Source organism: Mustela putorius, unplaced genomic scaffold (assembly GCF_011764305.1).
Source record: "Mustela putorius furo isolate JIRA1106 unplaced genomic scaffold, ASM1176430v1.1 tig00003834_pilon_pilon_pilon, whole genome shotgun sequence".
NCBI lineage: Eukaryota > Metazoa > Chordata > Mammalia > Carnivora > Mustelidae > Mustela > Mustela putorius.
This window is the reverse complement of record NW_025421987.1, coordinates 53,437,579-53,457,452: the sequence shown is the minus strand read 5'-3', so window position 1 is coordinate 53,457,452 and position 19,874 is coordinate 53,437,579. Positions and strand designations below refer to the sequence as shown.

General features: G+C 38.7%; 1 long non-coding RNA gene across 1 annotated transcript; it reads right to left on the bottom strand.

The window, feature by feature from the left end:
* Positions 1 to 631: 631 nt before the first annotated feature.
* LOC101693940 lies at positions 632 to 1,964 on the bottom strand. Its single transcript, XR_199665.3, has 3 exons — positions 1,803 to 1,964; positions 761 to 852; positions 632 to 682 (listed from the first exon to the last, which is right to left on the bottom strand). It is a non-coding gene; the product is annotated as an uncharacterized LOC101693940 (long non-coding RNA).
* Positions 1,965 to 19,874: the final 17,910 nt, after the last annotated feature.

Genomic DNA, 19,874 nt, shown 5'->3' with positions numbered 1-19,874 from the left:
GGCTCAGTGGGTTAAGCCGCTGCCTTCGGCTCAGGTCATGATCTCAGAGTCCTGGGATTGAGTCCTGCATTGGGCTCTCTGCTCAGCAGAGAGGAAGCAGGCTCCCCTCTCTCTCTCTCTGCCTGCCTCTCCATCTACTTGTGATTTCTCTCTGTCAAATAAATAAATAAAATCTTTAAAAATAAAATGAAACAGATGCATAAGAATAAGTGTTTGATTGCAAAGGTGGTATTGATATTCTTAAACCCATTATCTTGGTTCCCTCAAGTATAGGCCTGTACCACCTACATTAGAATTGCTTAGGACACTTGTTAAAATGTTAATTTTTGGTCCTTAGTCCAAACCTCCTGAATCAGAATCTTAAGGGTGGAATCTAAGAATCAGCATCTTAATTATCATTCTTCAGAAATCTCTCTTGATTCCTTCCCAGTCTCCCATCATGACATGGAGACTGCTGATTCGCTTGGAAAGACCTCCTGGTTACTTAGCTTTATAAACTTCATTTGTAGGAAGTGGAAATGTGGGGGCAAAGGTACAATGGAGGGGTGTTCATGTATTCAGACCCTGTGGGTTCAGAAGAGTTGATGCTCTTTAAGGAATATGAAGGCACATGTGTGTGAATTGTACCCACCTGGGTGAGGGAAAACAGTGGTGCTCCAGGTCTAAATTGCTTCTTTCTATACTGATATAGAAAATAGGAAATAGTGAAGTGTACATCTTTCACTCTGGAACCCTCCTGCCCTTGATGATTCTTTACCACCTGCTGCTTGACAGCGGAGTGTCCGGGCTGGGCTTTCACAAAGCGTGATGCTGGATCCAAAAGGGCAAAGCCAGCAGAAGATCTGGGGACAACTAGAACAGGAGGGAAAATTTCCTTAAGAACAAGCTCCTCTCTGCTCCATCATCCAGGATGTTTAAGCAAGAGTGGTCATCACAGCGTTCTTTCCTGTGCTTTATGCACATTTACAGTAAGAGAACGTTTATAGGTTTCACCACCTTAATCAAATAGGGATTTTGAGGTTGCTACAATGTCTCAATTGAGATTACTAATAGTGAGCACCACCCAGTTTTCCTGAGGCTGTTTTACATTGAGTTTCAGTTAGGTATGAGAGCAAGGCGTCTCAAACTTAAACGGGCACACAGATTTTCTGGGGATCCTGTTAAAATGCAGATTCTGACTCAACAGTTTGGAGTGGCTCTCCCTGGTGATGTCCAGGTTGTGGACCAATTTTGCATAGCAAGGTGATTGAACATGCTAGAAGGAGTCAAACGTAGAGGAAAGACAGACAATGTTGTAGTGGGGCAGATGTCTAAGAATTTAATTTATTAACTTTTTTCCCAGTGAAACTTGTGTAGCAGAATTTCTAAATCCTTAAAGAGAGATTTAAATAAGTTCAAAAAGAAAACTTACATGGGTACTAAAAACTTAGTGTTAGCATGACTATTAACCATTTAAACCCATGCTGAATGTGTATATTTAGCACAGTTGTTCCAAAATTCATTTTTAGTTGGCTTTGGAATGCATTATGTAATTTTTTGGCAGGATACTTAACCTTCCTAATTATGTTTTGTTTAAGATAATGCTGAAATCAGTTTGCATTCCCTTGAGAACACACACTAATTGATGGTGGGAGCCACTGACCTAGAAATATACTCTAGAGGGCAACCTGCTGGCCTAAGACAAACAGTTCCCACGGGCGGTCCATGAAATCAATATACCACATCTGCCCAGACACAGGAACTAACTAGTTAACTAACTACTTAAAATTTTGCCCTTAATTGGTAACACACAAAATCTGTACCTGGAATTGTTGCCAGTGATCACATCCCCGTCTAACTCCAACTGAAAGCTTATTCAAGAAATGTTATCCTCGGAGGCCCAAAGTTGTTCATTCTTCACTTGAAAGCTAGAATCTCAAACTCCACAAGTTGCAAGGGCCTGTTGACTAGGGTATTTTTTTAATGCCTTAAAAAGAAAAAAAGACCCAACAACTTTATTAAGATATAATTCAGAGACACCTTGGTGGCTCAGTCAGTTAAACGCCTACCTTCCGCTCAGGTCATGATCCCAGGGTCCTGGGATCAAGTCCTGCACCAAGTCCCTTGCTCAGTGAGGAACCTGCTTCTCCCTCTGCCTGCTGCTCCCCCTGACTTGTGCTCTCTTGTTCTCTCAGTCTCTCTGACAAATAAATAAATAAAATCTTTAAAAAAAGATATAATTCACATACCACAGAATTCAGCCATTTAAAGTATCCAATTAGAGGGTTTTGAGTGTATTCACAGGATTGTGCAAATATCATCACGATCTAACTTTAGAACATTTCATCACCCCAAAAGAAAACTATACCCATAAGCAATCACTCCTCATTCTCGCTCTCCCTCAGCCCTCAGCACCTACTAATAATTCTGTCTCTATAGATTTGTCTAGAAAGATTTGCCTATATGTGGTCTTTTGTACTGGCTTCTTTCATTTACTACCTTAGTGTTTTCATAGTTCTTTCATGTAAGGGCATGTATCAGTGTTTCATTCCTTTTTATTGGCAAATAATATTTCGTTATGTGGATATATGATGTTTTAGTTACCATTCATGAATAAACATGTTGGTGAACATTTGGGTAGTTTCTACTTTCTAGATACAGCAAATAATGCTGCTAAGAACATTTATTTGTATCCAAGTTTTTGCTTGACACTTACGTATATTTTTAAAAATACATATTTGTCTCCTCCCGGATCTATACCAACTGTAGAATTGCTGGGTCCTATGCTAAATGTATGTTTAACATTTTAAGATGGCCAAACTGCTTTCCAAAGTGTCTGCATCATTTTGCATTCTGATTAGTATGAGAATTTCTTAACCAATGTTGTTGTCTTTTATTATAGCTATCCTAATGGGTTTGGAGTAGCATTTCATTGTGGATTTGATTTGCATTTCCCTAATGGCTTGTGATGTTGAGCATTTTTTCATGTGCTTATTGTCCATTTGCATATCTTCTTTAGAGAAATGACTTTACCCATTTTTAAATTGAGTCTATTTTTTGTTATTGAGTTATAAGGTTTCTTTATGTATTCTGGATACAAGCCCTTATCAGATATATATTGTATAATGTATGATTTTTATTTATTTTTTAAAAATTTTTAAAGATTTTATTTATTTGAGAGAGAGAGAGAGAGCATGAGCAGAGGGAAGGGCAGAGGGAGAGGAAGAAGCAGACTCCCCACTGAGCAAGGAGCCCAAGGTGGGGATCAATCCCAGGACCTTAGGATCATGACCTAAACCTAAGGCAGACACTTAAACAACTGAGCCATGCAAGCACCCCTGAGTCATATATATATATATATATATATATATATATATATATAATATACATATGTAAATAATGTGTAATATATCCTCTTATTCTGTTTGTTGACTTTTCACTTTCTTGATAGTAGTATTTTAGCATAAAAGTTTTAAATTTTACACAGTCCAATTTATTTTTTTCTTTTTTGCTTGTGCTTTTAGTATTATGTCTAGGAAACCATTGTCTAACCTGCAGTCATGAAGATTTGCCCTTTTGTTTTCTTCTATGAGATTTATAGCTTTAGCTCTTAAATTTAGGTCTATAATCCATTTTGTGTTAATTTTTGTGCATCGTGTGCAGTGGAAGTCCAGGTTCTTTCTTGTGCATGTGGATATTGAATTGTCCCAGCACTGTTTATTGAAAAGTCCATTGTTTCTCCATTGAATGGTCTTGGCCCCTTTGTTGAAAATCAGTTGACCATCAGTGTGACAATTCTAGTTCTGAACTCATTCTATTCCATTGATCTATGTGTCTATCCTAATGCTAATTCTACATTGCCTTGATTTCTGCAGCTTTGTAGTAAGTTTGGAATTGAGAAGAGTGAGTCCTTCATTTTTGTTCTTTTTTCAAGATTATTCTGGTTGTTCTGGATTCCGTGTATTTCCATATGAATTTTAGGTTCAGCTTTTTTAATTTCTCCAATAAGGGAAGACGGGATTTTTATAGAGATTGCACTTAATTTTTAGGTCAATTTGAGGAGAACTGACAACTTAAAAACTTAAAACTTCTGATCCATGAACATGAGATGTCTTCTCATTTACTTAGATTTTCCTTAATTTCTTTCAACAATGCCTAGTAGTACATTGCCTTTTAAAGCACATAACAAAATTCAAACAAACTAGGTCTGTTAACTGCATAAACCCCACAGTCATGACACCTGATTTTCTTTTTTATCCCAGTAATTTTCATCTTTAATTATTTTTTAAAAATTGTATTTAAATTCAATTTAATTAACATATATTGCATATAAGTTTCAGAGGTAGAATTCAGTGATTTCATCGGTTGCATACAACTCCCAGTGCTCATCACATCACATGCCCTCCTTAATGCCCATCCCCCAGGTACCCCTCCCCCCAACCCCCTCCCTTTCAGCAACCCTCAGTTTGTTCCCTATAGTTAAGAGTCTCTTGTGGTTTGCCTTCTTTTCTGTTTTCCTCTTTTTAAATTTTTCCTTCCCTTCCTCTATGTTCATCTGTTTTGTTTCTTAAATTCCACATATGAGTGAAATCATATGGCATTAGTCTTTCTCTGACTGATTTATGTCACTTAGCCTAAGACCCTCTAGTTCCATCCACATCATTGCAAGTGGCAAGATTTCATTTTTGATGGCTGCATAATATTCATATATATATATATATACACACACACACACCACATTTTCTTTATCCATTAATCTGTCAGTGGACATCTGGGCTCTTTCCATATTTTGGCAATTGTGGACATTGCTGCTATAAACATTGGGGCACATGTGCTCCTTTGAGTCATTACGTTTGTATCCTTTGGATAAATACCTAGTAGTGCAACTGCTGGGTCAGAGGGTAGCTCTATTTTTAACCTTCTGAGGAAATTCCATACTGTTTTCTAGAGTGGCTGTGCCAGTTTGCATTCCCACCAACATATCTGGTTTTCATATCTAGTAGATACTCTAAATTTATATTCTGGACTAAAATGAGATTATCATCAACTTTTATACAAGGAACAACATTGTTTTGCTCCATCACAAGAAAACCTTTACAAACTCCACTTTGGCATTATCATTAGTAATAGCTATCACTCACCTGATGCTAGGCTTGTACATATTAAATCATTTAACCTTAAAATTAATCATTTAACCTTTAACAATCAAATGAGGTAGATAGTCTCTAATCCCCAATGTCGATTGGAGACACAGAGCTCACCCAACATTATACAACTAGTAATTTGTGGAGGTGCTTCCCCAGTCTGCGCAATAACCAGGGTTTGGTTATGCGTGCAGGTTGTGTACTATTCAAAAGCTGTGAAAGGAGATGTGTGCAGTCAAGAGTCAGTCCCCTCCAGCCTTTTCCCTACAGCCGCTGTGTTTCCCTGCATAGAGCGGCATTATGTTCTCGGCTCTCTCTGTGGATCTAAGGATGCCACAGAAAACTCACTTCGGCTTTTCCGATGTGCTGTTGATGATGTTTGCTGTGTCACACAAGTTCTTCTTTCAGAGGATCCATGGGAAAATTTTCACCCTAGTCTTAGAATCAGAAAGAATGTTGCCTCTCCTTAATACTTTGTTTTTTCTTTATTTTATAGGCATTTTGAAATTTATACATACTTCCCCCTTTTTTGGTCCACTTAGAAGCTTATGGCAAATCTGCAGCTACTTCTTGTTATTTGGCCTCTGCACCCTGCATTTACTTGCATTACTTACTCTCATTATTACGCTTGCCTAATTCATGAAGTTGCATGAGATCCTTTGGAAGTAGGGGAGGCATGTGGAATTAATTAGTAAATAATTAAATGATCAGAGGTTTCTAGTGGGAGTAGAGCACAGAAAATGAAATTTCAGCTCAATTTGGGTGACTCTAGAGGTTTTGTGGTGGTTTCTCAGTAAAATGAAGATTCCATAGATTAGAGACTCAGGGTTATGGATCCAGACATGGGAATAACCTTCTGTAATTAGTCCAAGACAAAGTAATTGCTTGATCTTTCAATCTTACTTTTATTATTTAGTCTACCAGTAATACAATAGCAACATGATGGTGGTCAAAAAGCAGAAATACAGTTGTCCAGCATCTTTAACCATGAACTCTTCGGCGGGGGGGGGGGGGGGAATACACACACACACACACACACACACACACACACATATATGTGTGTATATATATCTGCCTCTGCCTGCCACTCTGTCTGCCTGTGCTCACTCTCTCTGACAAATAAAAAAATAAAATCTTTAAAAAAATAAAATAAAAAAATTTTAAAAAGGATTATAATTCAATGAGCTTTGACAAATATATACTATCGTATAACCATCAACACAATCACCTCCCAGATTTCCCTCTAGTGCCTTTGTGGTTAATCTCATCCCCCTACCCTGGTCCCTGGCCAACACAGCTCTGATTTCTGAGCAAATAGATTTGCCTTTTGTAGAATTTCATACAAATGCAATCATACAGTATACAGTCTTTGTGTCTGGCTTCTTTCAGCATAAGGCTTTTGAGGTTTATTATTTGCTGAGTATCAATGGTTCATTACTTTTTATTGCTGAGTAGAATTCTTTTGCATGCATATACCAACATGTATTTATTCATTCACCAGCAGATGGACATTTGAGTTTCTTTTACTTTGGGTTTTATGAATAAAACTGCCATGAATATTCAACTGCTAGGAGCAGGATTTTTTTTTTCTTAATTTATTTACTTGACAGACAGAGATCACAAGTAGGCAGAGAGGCAAGCAGAGAGAGGAGGAAGCAGGCTCCCTGCTGAGCAGAGAGCCCAATGCGGGTCTCAATCCCAGGACCCTAGGATCATGACCTGAGCCAAAAGCAGAGGCTTTAACCCACTAAGCCACCCAGGCACCCCTACAAGGAGCAGGATTACTGGATTGTGTAGTATTGTATATGTAAGTTTGTAAGAATGGCAGTTGACTTTCAAAGTTCATTGTAAAAACTGGATGAGATCATGAAGAATGGAAGTGATCATTTTTATATAAAATTGATTGTGGAGATGATGTGATGTCCATTCATAGTACACCGAGAAGGAAGGGGACATAAGTCCCCACTTGTGTTACTGGAGAATGACCCTCCTTTAGCATGCCAATGCCATCTGCTTCTAACTGTCTGGCATGTGTATGCTTAGGGTCTCATTTGAGGAGGATTAGAAAAGATGATCCCAAGAGTCATTATGATTCAGAGTCTTAGTGATCTGTGGACTGCAGGCTTTTACCTGAAGAACATCACTGTCACCAAACATCTAGGACACGATATATATTATAGAAAATACTCTCTTGTGGATTATATCATTTGATCTTCAAAACAGCCTATCAGGTCATCTAGCCTATCAGATCACCTACATGATATTTTTATAAGGACATTGTGACTCAAGAAATAGTTTTATTCTTTTTTCTAAAAAGCATTCAACTTTCAGCTTAAACAACAACAACAACAAAACTAAAGGCTGCCCAGCCCTGAGCCCTCTTACATTACTGAACTACAGCCAGTCCCTCAGGATCATCACATCTCTGAGCTCGATCCCAGCCCTGAATCTCCAAAGGGAGTGTGAAGTTGAGGGATGTCTGTTGAACACAATGTTTGGAAACAAAAAAGGTTTTTGTTGTAGTTTTTTTTTTTTTCTTTTCCACTGGGTGAAAATGGCCTTCTTTGGTTCATGCAGAATTACTTTTCCTGTATTATAGATGATATAACTGAAACTCAGAGAGGTAAGAAAATTGCTCAAGGTCATTTGACTACATGTCTGGAGTTGTTTTTTTTTTTTTTTTTTTTTTTTTTTTTTTTTTTTTTTTTTTTTAATGTCCGGAGCTTCTTGAACTGTGCTGCCTTCCTGGAATTTGAGTGGGAATCAGAGCATTCTTCAGAATTTGAGACCTCAGAGACACTCATTGCCAGTTCTGGCAATCCACATCTGCTTCTCCTTTTGACACGGAGGAGATGGAGGAGTCAATGAGGTATTGGATTTTTGAAGAAGAATCTCTAAGAAGAAAAAAAAGGGGGTAGAAAGTAGGAGATAGATGAATGTTGGAAGCAGCCTGAGAGAGGTTCTAGCCCACAGCAGGCAAAGAAGGAGTCAGAGTTCAAGTGAAAAAGAGCCAAGAAGGTTCCAAGGTCCCAAAAAAGCTGCTGTCAAAGGACATATGTCACTTCACTCTTAGTAATTCCTAAGCAGCTTCTAGAATAGATCCTATCGCTTACTCTCATTCTGGGGAGGGGTCATCGGAACAAAGGCTCAATGACTTCTCTGAGTGTCCTAAACTCCTAAAATATCTGAAATTCCTTTTATAGAGGAAAATATATTTCACCTATAATTAGAGAGAAAAAATAAATTCTGGTTAAGAAGAGACATTTATTTGAAGAGCTAATTTTATGAGGCACAGTAAGGAATAGGTACCACATACATAATCTCATTTAATCTTTTCGACAGCCCTGTGCAGGAGATATTATTACCTCCATTTTGCACACAAAATGATGAGACACAGAGGTTAGGAAACTGTTTACTTTCGATGTGTGAATATGCCTTTCATGAGCCAGTAAATAGATTCCGTGTCTGGAGGTATTTTTGTCATACATGAATACAGTTTGTGGGTACAGCTTTGCTTGACATGATTACTGAAGATATTTGAAAACAAACTTCTTTTTTTTAAAAAAAGATTTTATTTATTTATTTGACAGAGAGTAGGCAGAGGCAGACAGAGGGAGAGAGGGAAGCAGGCTTCCCACGGAGCAGAGAGCCTGATGTGGGGCTCGATCCCAGGACCCTGAGATCATGACCTGAGCCGAAGGCGGAGGCTTTAACCCACTGAGCCACCCAGGCGCCCCCAAAACAAACTTCTTTTTTAAAAAAAATAACCAGGGGTGCCTGGGTGGCTCAGCGGATTATAAGCCTCTATCTTCGGCTCAGGTCGTGATCTTAGGGACCTGGGATGGAGCCCTACATTGGGCTTTCTGCTCAGCGGGGAGCCTGCTTCCCTTCCTCTCTCTCTCTGTGCGCCTCTCTGCCTACTTGTGATCTCTGTCAAATAAATAAAATCTTAAAAAAAACAACAACCCAAACTTTATTAAGATAAGCAACATGCTTTCAGAAGATCCATTCATTGACGTATGCCTATTTTGCCCACAGAGCAATTATAGTAACATATAATTCTTAGAACCATGAATACCTAGTGCTTTTGTGGTCATTTATACATTAAAGAGGGGTTTATGTAGAAACTGAAATTTACTCCGTCTTGTAATTAAAAATTTCAAGGGATATTTAAGAGTTTTTTCCAAATAAGTATTTAAAGTATTTATTTTATTTTATTATTTAAAGATTTTGGTTATTTATTTCAGAGAGAGAGAGAGACACAGAGAGAGAGTGACAAAGATAGCAAGAAAGAGCAGGAGAGGGGAGGAGAGGGAGAAACAGGCTCCCTGCTGAGCAAGGGGGGGGGGGGGGCTGGGGGGGTTGGGGGGGGGGCTGGATTCCTGGACCCTGAGCCAAGGCAGATACTTAACTTACTAAACCACCTAGGCGGCCCTTAAGCTTTTTTTTTTTTTAACATAAGGCGAGAACGAGAGACTTTTTATTATTCCAAACAAATCAATACAGCCCTCAAGCTTTAAAATACTTCCCACTTCTGTTTTGTGTTACATAGCTCTTAAACATATTGCTCCTGGCTGCTTCCAATTTTGCTTCTGATGAACTTTGAAGTTCTTTATTTTCATTTTGTTTTTTTTGGGGGGGGGAGTTGGGGTGGGCTGTGTTATAACTAGATAAATCTTTGGTTCCCAAAGTATTTCAGTTTTTTTGGTCAGATGATTGAGATCATTTTTTATCTGGATTTATTTTTTTATCTGGATTCCATTTTTTATCTGGATTTATACAACTTTAAAAATGTACTAAAGCGGGGCACCTGGGTGGCTGAGTGAGTTAAAGCCTCTGCCTTCGGCTCAGATCCTGGGGTCCTGGGATTGAGCCCACATTGGGCTGTCTGCTCGGCAGGGACCTGCTTCCCCTCTTCTCTCTCTGCCTGCCTCTCTTTCTACTACTGATCTCTGTCAAGTAAATAAATAAAATCTTTTTTTTTTTTTAAATAAATGTACTAAAGTATCCACCACATTAAATTTCATTGGCAAGTATTTAGGAATGATTGTCCGCTAACCTCAATATTTCAGAAACATTTGCAATCAATAGCTCAAGGGCTGGTGGGTAAGCCAAACTTGTGCAGCGTGGACTGACTGACCTTGAGCTGAAAATTTCTCACTGTCAGTTTGCATCAGGAAAACCCCTCCAGCAGCCCAGGATCTTCCTTGAATACTACAGAGCTGAAAGCTGTTGCCAGAATTTGATACTCCATCATTCTACGCCAGAGAGGGTGCTATAGCCCAAAATGTTTGGTCATGGTACATCATTGGGACGCACCCAGCTTCTGGCCTGGCCAAAAGCTTAAGAGCGGTAATAGCATCTAACCTTGCTGGGCCTATCAGAAAATCAGCATGTGAGCTCTTTGGCAGGTTCTGCTTGTGTCAGCTGAGGGCAACCCTTTCTGGAGGCAAGTGGGTTCTCCCAAAGGAAGGAGAGGTGGCGCTGCCCTGCCACCTCCTAGAATCAAATTCAAGAAAGTCTGTGAGTACCGTATGTGACTCTCATAAAGGCATATCTGTAGGAAAGGTACTGACTACCTGAGGGACAAGCAGAAGAATAGTTTGTATCAAACATATTGGCTACAGGAATTTGACAGATCTCCTGGACACATTGGTTCTTTTTTTTTTTAAAGATTGTATTTATTTATTTATTTGTTAGAGAGAGAGAGAGAGCACACAAGCAGTGGGAGGGGCAGACACCACACTGAGCAAGGAGACTGACCCAGGACTCCATCCTCAGACCCTGGGATCAGGACCTGAGCCCAAGGCAGACGTTTAACCGACTGAGCACCCAGGAACCCCACGAATCAGTTCTGAAAGAAACAGCATTTGTCCAGAATAGGTGTCTGGATTTTTTTTTTTTTTTTTGAGGTGAAAAGAAAAATTCCTTAAAGGTCCAGAAGCCCTGCAACTAGCAGTTCCAAAGAATATGCTCAGCTGGCGAGGACAGCTGGGCATTTCCAGCACGGCACAACAAAACACAATATATTCCTGCCTGTGGAGCCTTAAAGACTGGAGGCTTAACAGTGAAGACCTTAAACAGTAGATAAATAATCAAGACTGATGGGCTGATGTTTAAGGTAAAGTTTAGATAAGAGAAAAAATGGTGGAGGTTCATATCGGAATCCACATTCTTTTAAGATTTGATTTTTCTCTTTTGGAGATTTCTTAAGGTTTTCTTTATACTTTTATTGGTTTCAAGAAGACTGAAAATTGGGTTCAAATTTTTAGGGTTAGGATAAATAGGCCATTGTGTGATGGTCTCAGTTTTAAAAGAAAGATAAAAAGAGTTAACTGGTCGAGGCAGTATTTCAATACTATTTTTTTTTCAACTGAAAGGGATAGAATAGACCATTTTCATATATTTTAAATTATTTTATTTAATATTTTGAATAAGTAAGTATTTAATGGTTCAAAAATAAGTATAAAAAGCTCTATGGTGAAAAGTCTTTCTGCAACTCCTGTCCTACTCTCCACAGGTAACAATTTCATGCATAAGAAAAATGAATATATAGGTAGCTCCTTCCCCAATTTTATGTAAGGGGAACATCCTATACATCTTGTTATATGGTATCCCCCCCTTTTTTTTAATTAGCAAACTTTATTTTTTAGAGTGGTTTTAGGGTCATAGCAAAATTGAACAGAAAGTACAGAGTTCCCATATACCCCCTGTCCTCACACACCTACAGCCTCCCCCTACCAACATTCCACATCACAGTACCACATTTGTTTTTTTTTTTTTTTTTAAGATTTTATTTATTTATTTGACAGAGAGAGATCACAAGTAGATGGAGAGGCAGTCAGAGAGAGAGAAGCAGGCGCCCTGCTGAGCAGAGAGCCCGATGCGGGACTCGATCCCAGGACCCTGAGATCATGACCTGAGCCGAAGGCAGCGGCTTAACCCACTGAGCCACCCAGGTGCCCCACAGTACCACATTTGTTACCATCAGGGAACCTACAGTGACACATTGTTATCATCAGAAGGCCACTGTTTACATTAGGGTGTGGTGTTGGTGTGTTGTACATTCTATGGGTTTGGACATATGTGTAAGGACAAGTATCCAGCATGGCAATATTGTACAGAACAGTTTCAGTGCTCTGAAGTTCCTCCATGTCTGCCAATTCATCCCTCTTTCCTCCAAACCTGGGCAACCACTGATCTTTCAGATTGGCTGCTTTCACTTAGTAATGTGCTTTTAAGTTTCCTTCATGTCATTTTATGGCTGGATAGCTCATGTTCTTTTAGTGCTGAATAAAATTCCATTGTGTACCACAGATTATTTGTCCATTCATCTCCTGAAGGACGTCTTGGCTGCTCCCAAGTTTTGGCAATGATGAAAAAAGCTGCTGTAAACATCCATAGGCCAGTTTTTGTGTGGACATAGTTTTTGGTTCTGTTGGGTAAATGTCAAAGAGTGTAACTGCTGGGTCATATGATAAGAATATGTTTAGTTTTGTAGAAATTGCCAAACTGTCTTCCAAAGTGTATGTACCATTTTGCATCTCTGCTACAAATGTCGTTGACATGCTCACAGCATTTGCTGGTGTCAGGGTTCTAAATTTTGGCCATTCTAAGAGATGTGTAATGGTATCTTCTTATTGTTTTAATTTGCATTTCCCTGGTCACTCATGAGGTGGAACATCTTTCCATATGATTATTTGCCATCTGTCTATCTTCTTTGGTGAGGGATCTGTTAAGGCCTTTGTCCTTTTTATTAATTGGATTGTTTGTTTTCCTATTGTTTACTTTCAGGAGTTCTTTGTATACTTTGGATAACAGTCCTTTATCAAACATGCTTGCCCAAATACTTTCTTCCAGTCTGTGGCTTATCTTTTCATTCTCTTGACAGTGTCTTTCACAGATCAGAAATTTTTAATTTTAATGAAATCCAGCTTATCAATTCTTTCTTTCACAAACTGTGTTTTGTTGTTCCATTTAAAAAGTTGTTACCAAACCGAGGTCATCCGTATTTTCTCCTGTGTTACCTTCTAGGAGTTTCATGGTTTGGTGTTTTACATTTAGATCCATGATCCATTTGGAGTTAATGTTTGAGAAAAAGTGTGAAGTCTGGGTCTAGAATAATTATTTTGCATGTGAATGTCCAGTTGATCTGGCACTTGTAGCAAAGATGAATTTTTTCTATTGTAGGGCCTTTATCCCTTTGTCAAAGATAAATTGATTATATTTATGTGGGTCTATTTCTGGATTTTCTATTCCATGATGTATTAATCTATTCTTTTGCAATATCACACTGTCTTGATTATTATAACTTAATAGTAAGTCTTGAAGTCGGGTAGTATCACTTCTTCAACTTTGTTCTTTTTTTTTTTTTTAAGATTTTTTATTTATGTATTTGACAGATAGAGATCACAAGCAGGCAGAGAGGCAGGCAGAGAGAGGCAAGCAGAGAGAGAGGAGGAAGCAGGCTCCCGGCTGAGCAGAGAGCCCGATGTGGGGCTCGATCCCAGGACCCTGGGATCATGACCTGAGCCGAAGGCAGAGGTTTTAACCCACTGAGCCACCCAGGAGCCCCAACTTTGTTCTTCTTTAATCTTGAGTTTCTTATCTGGATCTTTTGCCTTTCGATATAAATTTTATAACCAGTTTGCCAACATCCACAAAATAACTTTCTGGGATTTTGACTGGGATCGTGTTGAATCTATAGATCGGGTTGGGAAAATTGACATCTTGACAATACTGATTTTTCTTAGCCGTGAACATGGAATATCTCTCCATTTATTTAGTTCTCCTCTGATAATCTTTCACCAGAATTTTGTAGTTAGCCTCATGTAAATCTTGCACATCTTTTTTAGATTTATTTCATTTTGGGGGTTACAGAAGTAAATAGCGATGTGTTTTAAGCAAATTCCGCTTGTTAATTGATGGTATATAGGAATGTGATCAACTTTTGTATATTAACCTTGTACCCTGCAGCTTTGTTATAATTGCTTATTAGTTCCAATTGTTTCAGATTTTCTATTTAGATCATCATATCATCATCTATGAACAAAGATAGTTTTATTTCTTTTTCCCAATCTGTATACCTCTTATTTCCTTTTATTATCTTATTGCATTAGCTAGGATTTCCAGTGCAATGTTGAAAAGCAGTGGTAAGAGGGGACATCTTTGTCTTCCTGATTTTAGTGGGAAAGCTTCAAGTTTCTCACCAATAAGTATAATGTTAGGTGGTTGTTGTTGTTTTTATAGTGGTTTATTATCAAGTTGAGGAAGTTCTCTTTTCCTGAGGGTACCTTGATTTTTTATTTTTTAAATAATAAAGTCTGGAGAACTTTCTCTTTTGAACATTAAGAGCTGCCTTATTACCATTATTATTACCTATAGCTGCATAGTACTCCATTGCATGCATATGCCATTTAACTGGATCTTTGTTGATGTGAATCAGGTTATTTCCACATCTTTTGTTAGCACTAATAATGCTGAAGTGGCTACCTTTATAAGTAGACCATTTTGCATGTTTAAAAATTCCTAAAAGTTGAAACAGTGAGTAAAAGCATGTATATGCATCTATGGCTTTAATTACTGTTTTACTCTATATAGATTGTACAAATTTATACTCATATCAGGAATATAGAAATATGTGAAAAGTTGTGTTTCAGTGTGGTTTTGGTATGTGTTTCTCTTGCTATAAGTGAAGTTGAGCATATCTTCTCTTTTTATTTTTATTTATTTATTTAAAAGATTTTATTTATTTATTTGACAGAGATCACAAGTAGACAGAGAGGCAGGCAGAGAGAGAGAGAGGAGGAAGCAGGCTCCCCGCTGAGCAGAGAGCCCGACGAGGGGCTCGATCCCAGGACCCTGGGATCATGACCTGAGCCGAAAGCAGAGGCTTTCACCCACTGAGCCACCCAGGTGCCCCTTTATTTTTTATTATTTAATTTAAAAAAAAATTTTAAAGATATTATTTATTTATTTATTTGAGAGAGTGAGAGCATTAGCATGAGTGGGGGGTGAGAGGGACAGAGGGAGAGGGAGAAACAGACTCCCTGCTAAGTAGGGAGCCCCAAGTGGGGCTTGATCCCAGGACCCTAAGATCACAACTTGAGCTGAAAGAGAAACTTAACCAACTGTCTCTTTTTAGAACATTTTTAATTTTTAAAAAATTTTTAAGCAATTTTATTTATTTATTTGACAGAAAGAATGAGAGAGCACAAGCAGGGGGAAGAGTAGGAGAGGGCTTGATCCCAGGACCCTGGGACCATGACCTGAGCCAAAGGCAGATGCTTAACCATCTGAGCCACCCAGGCACCCTGCAATTGTCCGTTTTTAAAATTTATAATCATTTCCTTTTCTTTCTATATCCTTTGCCTTTTTTTTTTTAATTGGACTATTGATCTTTTTCTTAGTGAAGTGTAGTATCTCCTAATGTATTATGGAGATTATCCATTTGTCTTGTGTGAATTACAACTGTGTGTACATATATAAACTATTTTAACACAGAGTAGATTATCTGCTCCAGAGGTGTTCAAACATACGGTCACTTGGTAGGATTATACAGCAGGTATTCTTGGATTAGATCTCTGGGCCATGTGATTTAAAAAAAAAAAAAAAAGATTTATCTATTTATTTTAGAAAGAGAGAGGGAGCACACACATGAGCAAGCATAAGCAGGGGGAGAGAACTGAGGGAAGAAAGAATCCTCAAGCAGACTCCCTGCTAAGCGTAGAGCCCAATGTGGAGCTCGATCCCAGGACCCTGGAATCATGACCTGAGTGGAAATCCAGAGTCAAACGCCTAACCAACTGAGCCACCTACCATCCTAGGACCATGTGATTTTTAAAGTACATTCCCATTCTCAGCTTTTATGATTCACTAGTCACATACTGCCTTATTTAGACTAGAAAACCTAGGTTTGGTTAACTATTCATTAAGCACTTTGCTTTCACATGGTCTACTCAGCATCTTCCTAGAAGTCAAGGCCTGAACGCTCAGCAATCAAACAATTGTCAACTCTCCAGTGACCTGCATCTTTGCACCATTTTCTTTAGGAAGGAGGAAGCAGCTGTAGCCCATCACCTTTGAGTACTTTGGCCAGCAGCCTGGCATCTTGGGAATTTATCTAGCATGCATTTCAGACGTACTCAGACACTTTTTAGAAGAAATCAAAGTCACTAAAGGAAACCAAGAACATTAAAGATTTATACATCTTGTGTAATTTTACTGTAAGAAATAAAGCCAGGTTCTACTCAGCACTTAATATAAGATGAACTGAAAACTGCAAAGAAACATGTTTAAAGATAATTAATAAATTTGTAGAATATTTTTGTCAAATCACTCACAGCACACGTTTTATAGGCAGCTTGAAAACATTTTGCATACTGGAAAGATGAAAGCATTTGGTATTTGTTTCCTGGAGGTGGAGGGACTAGCAGAGTCCTAGGTCTTTGGAGTCCCCAGAAAATGATTCTGCATATATTGCACATAGTTACCAACTGCTCGAAATCAGCAAGGCCTCATTTGGGTCTTTGGACATGTCAAGAAACAGCATGGGGCTGATTGAAGTGAATGGTAATGAGAGGTCAGCAATTGCTGAGGGTTTTTTCCAAGTGTTATTTTTTTACTTTTCAAGTTTAACAGCAAGACCTCACTAACTTAGAGTACTTAAAGGCAGACATTTTTCTCAAAGGGATGAAGTTAGTTTAGGTCAGTTCAGAACTTGATTTTTTCCCCCCTGTTTTTGAAAAGTTTTCCTTTTCTCAACTCTTTCCTGATTAGCTTCTGATCCCAATAACTCTGTCCCTCACTTTTCGCCCTTCACATTTTATTCTTCCCTATCTCTGGCAGGTCTAATCAAAGGAATATGTTCTTTACTTTCTTTTTGCTATCTTTCCTTGAAGGTACATCCTTGTGTTTATGCACGACCTGACATTGTTGAAGAAGGATGAGATCCGGATCTAAAAATGCTTCTACAATGTAGCAAAGGGCACAGTTGTGACCACAATCCTCGACTGAGAAGTGGTGTTAGGAGAGGCCAAGAATGAGCCTAGTTTTTCTGGGCATTTGTCAAGGCTGATCTGAAGGCTGATCAGGTCATAGAGAGAAGCTGATGCTCTAGGAAACTGAACAAGCCAGGCTCTGCTAGGAGTCATGCAGGTCAAGTAGCGGCTAGACCCACTACATTTGGCCAACCAGGAAGAAGACCCCAAGACATCCCACCTGTTAGGCACCAGGTAGAAACCGTCAACCTTTGTCGGTGAAAAAAAGAGGAGAATGGATGAGAGGGATGGGGAGGGATAGAGAGAGAGGGAGAAAAAGAGAGAGATTAAAAGGCAGAAGCATTCCTTTTCTCACCGAAGGTATAAGACCTCCAGGTTGAATTCACAATAATAACAGGGAGGAGAAAGTTCAAATGGATATGTCCCATGCATGGCATTAAAAATGGAGCTTGAGCATATGCAAACAGCATGTCGACGGCAGATCTGAGGTGATGGCGAAGCACAGGCTCTGGGGTGAGAAATAAGCTTGTGTTGAGAAACCATCTGGGAAAACTCGTAGACTAATTTGAATCGAACCAAGCTGAGACCTTAAGCATTTCTTTCCAATGAGATCCAAGCCAGACAATGACATGAGCTGATGTTCAGTTGTGGAGATGCCCATGTGTCCTCGCCTAACAGCTGTCACGCTAAGTCCACACTGCTCCGGAAAGCTAGATAATTAACTGCCGTTTGCTTTGAAGTCCATGGAAAGCAGCTTCCTACTGTGGTACATTTACAAGTCCTACAACTGCCATGTCAAATGTTCAGTGCCTCAACTGCATCAGTCCCACTAACTCCTTTAGATGTTCAGGCTTCTCAAAGGTATTCAAATCCCCGAAGCGGCTACGGGAGGTCTTTCAAGACAGGTGTTTGAAAAAAATATGATTTACTTTTAAATCATTAGATTATTAAATAAGTTTGCCAAAAACATGACTCTGAGTCATGGATGCTTGTAGTTTTTCTTATTTTATTAACTGAGGGAGAGCTGTTTTCAAAGGGGTCAGATTTGGAAGAATGGATGGAGAATTGTTAAATCTACAGAACTGTCCAGATAGGAGCTTCACACTAAGAAACATGAAGATGAATATGTTAATGAGTTTTTTGAAAAGCTTAATAAGGGAACCAATTTCACTTCTCTCTACTTTAGAAGTTTCAATATAGGCCTTGGCAGTGTGGGCGGGGGGAGTAACATACATATAAAAATATCCAGACTTGGGGCCACCTGGGCAGCTCAGTCAGTTAAGCAGCTGCTTTTGGCTCAGGTCATGATCCCAGGGTTACAGGATCGAGTCCCACATAGGGCTCCCTGCTCAGCGGAGAGCCTGCTTCTCCCTCTCCTTCTGCCTGCTGCTCTGCCTACTTGTGCTCTCTATCTCTCTGTCAAATAAATAAATAAAATCTAAAAAAAAAAAATCCATGTTAAAAACAAATATCCCGATTTGGGTTCAGAACAAACTATAAGTTTAAACTAGCATAGATGTGTCAAAGGTAATGGAAAAAAGCACAACCGACTGAACAATTTGAGTTCCCTGTGTCCCATGTTTATCTTTGTGTCAATGGGACAGTGGATCTCTATAAAGGACCTTGATTTCCAGATCCTCATCATTCAAGCCAAAGTGAATATAGTTTTATTTTGAGCCTGCTGTAAATGGAAAATCATTAACATCGATATTTTTAAAGATAATGTTTCATTGCATAAATTTGCAATGGATTACTAAGCCTCTTGGTGAAATTACTTTAGTTAATTCTCCATACATTGTAGTGAGAAAAATGCCAGTGTTTTCATGCTGAGATTATTTGGTAGGGTTAACAAAGGGTAATTGCCAGTTTGAGTTTATCTTTGTACTAAAAATCAAATGTGGACTGCATTGAGACAGAAATTCAGGACTTAACCTGTCCTATGGAAACCATCTGCACTTAGCAAAGCTTCATGGTTATTTTTCTTTTAAATTTATGTTGTTTTGCCTTTAGGGAGTTGATGGAAAGGCATTGTGAGTGTTTTTGTGGATAAAGTTAAAATTGTTTCATTAAATGTTAATGGACTTAATAGTCCAGTTAAAAAGAGTCCATATATTAGCCTGTATTCAGCACTTAATGCTGACATGGCTTATGTTCAAGAATTGCATTTGGGCCCACGGAGTTGAACATCACATGTGAGCATAGGTTAGTAACAGGTTTTGTTCTTTTGCTATAAAGAAATCACCATTCTGTTTATAAATGACTCTGGTTTTTAACAAAACAGCTATTTCAGATTAAACCAATTGGTTTATTTTGGCCCAAAGAAAGATTTGGACATCCATTTAACATTAGGAGCACAGCATGGCTCACTGGATTCTACAATTGACTAGAACGCGAATTATATAAAATTCCATAATATGTCTCAAACTTTCTTTAGCACCTTCACTATAAAGTGAGCTAGCAATACTATTCAGAGAAATTACTGATTTTCCAGTATTTTGCAAACGTGCAAGAGATTTTTGTTGATTAGTTTTTTTGGAAACTATCAGACTATAGTAAAGCTGTATTTTGAGAAATGCACTTTTTAAAAAATTTTATTTGTTCAATGTTCCAAGATTTATTGTTTATGCACCCACCCAGTGCTCCATGCAATGTGTGCCCTCCTCAATACCCACCACGCTCACCTAACCCTCTTGCCCCTCCCCTCCAAAACCCTTAGCTTGTTTCTCAAGAGTCCATAGTTTCACATGGTTCG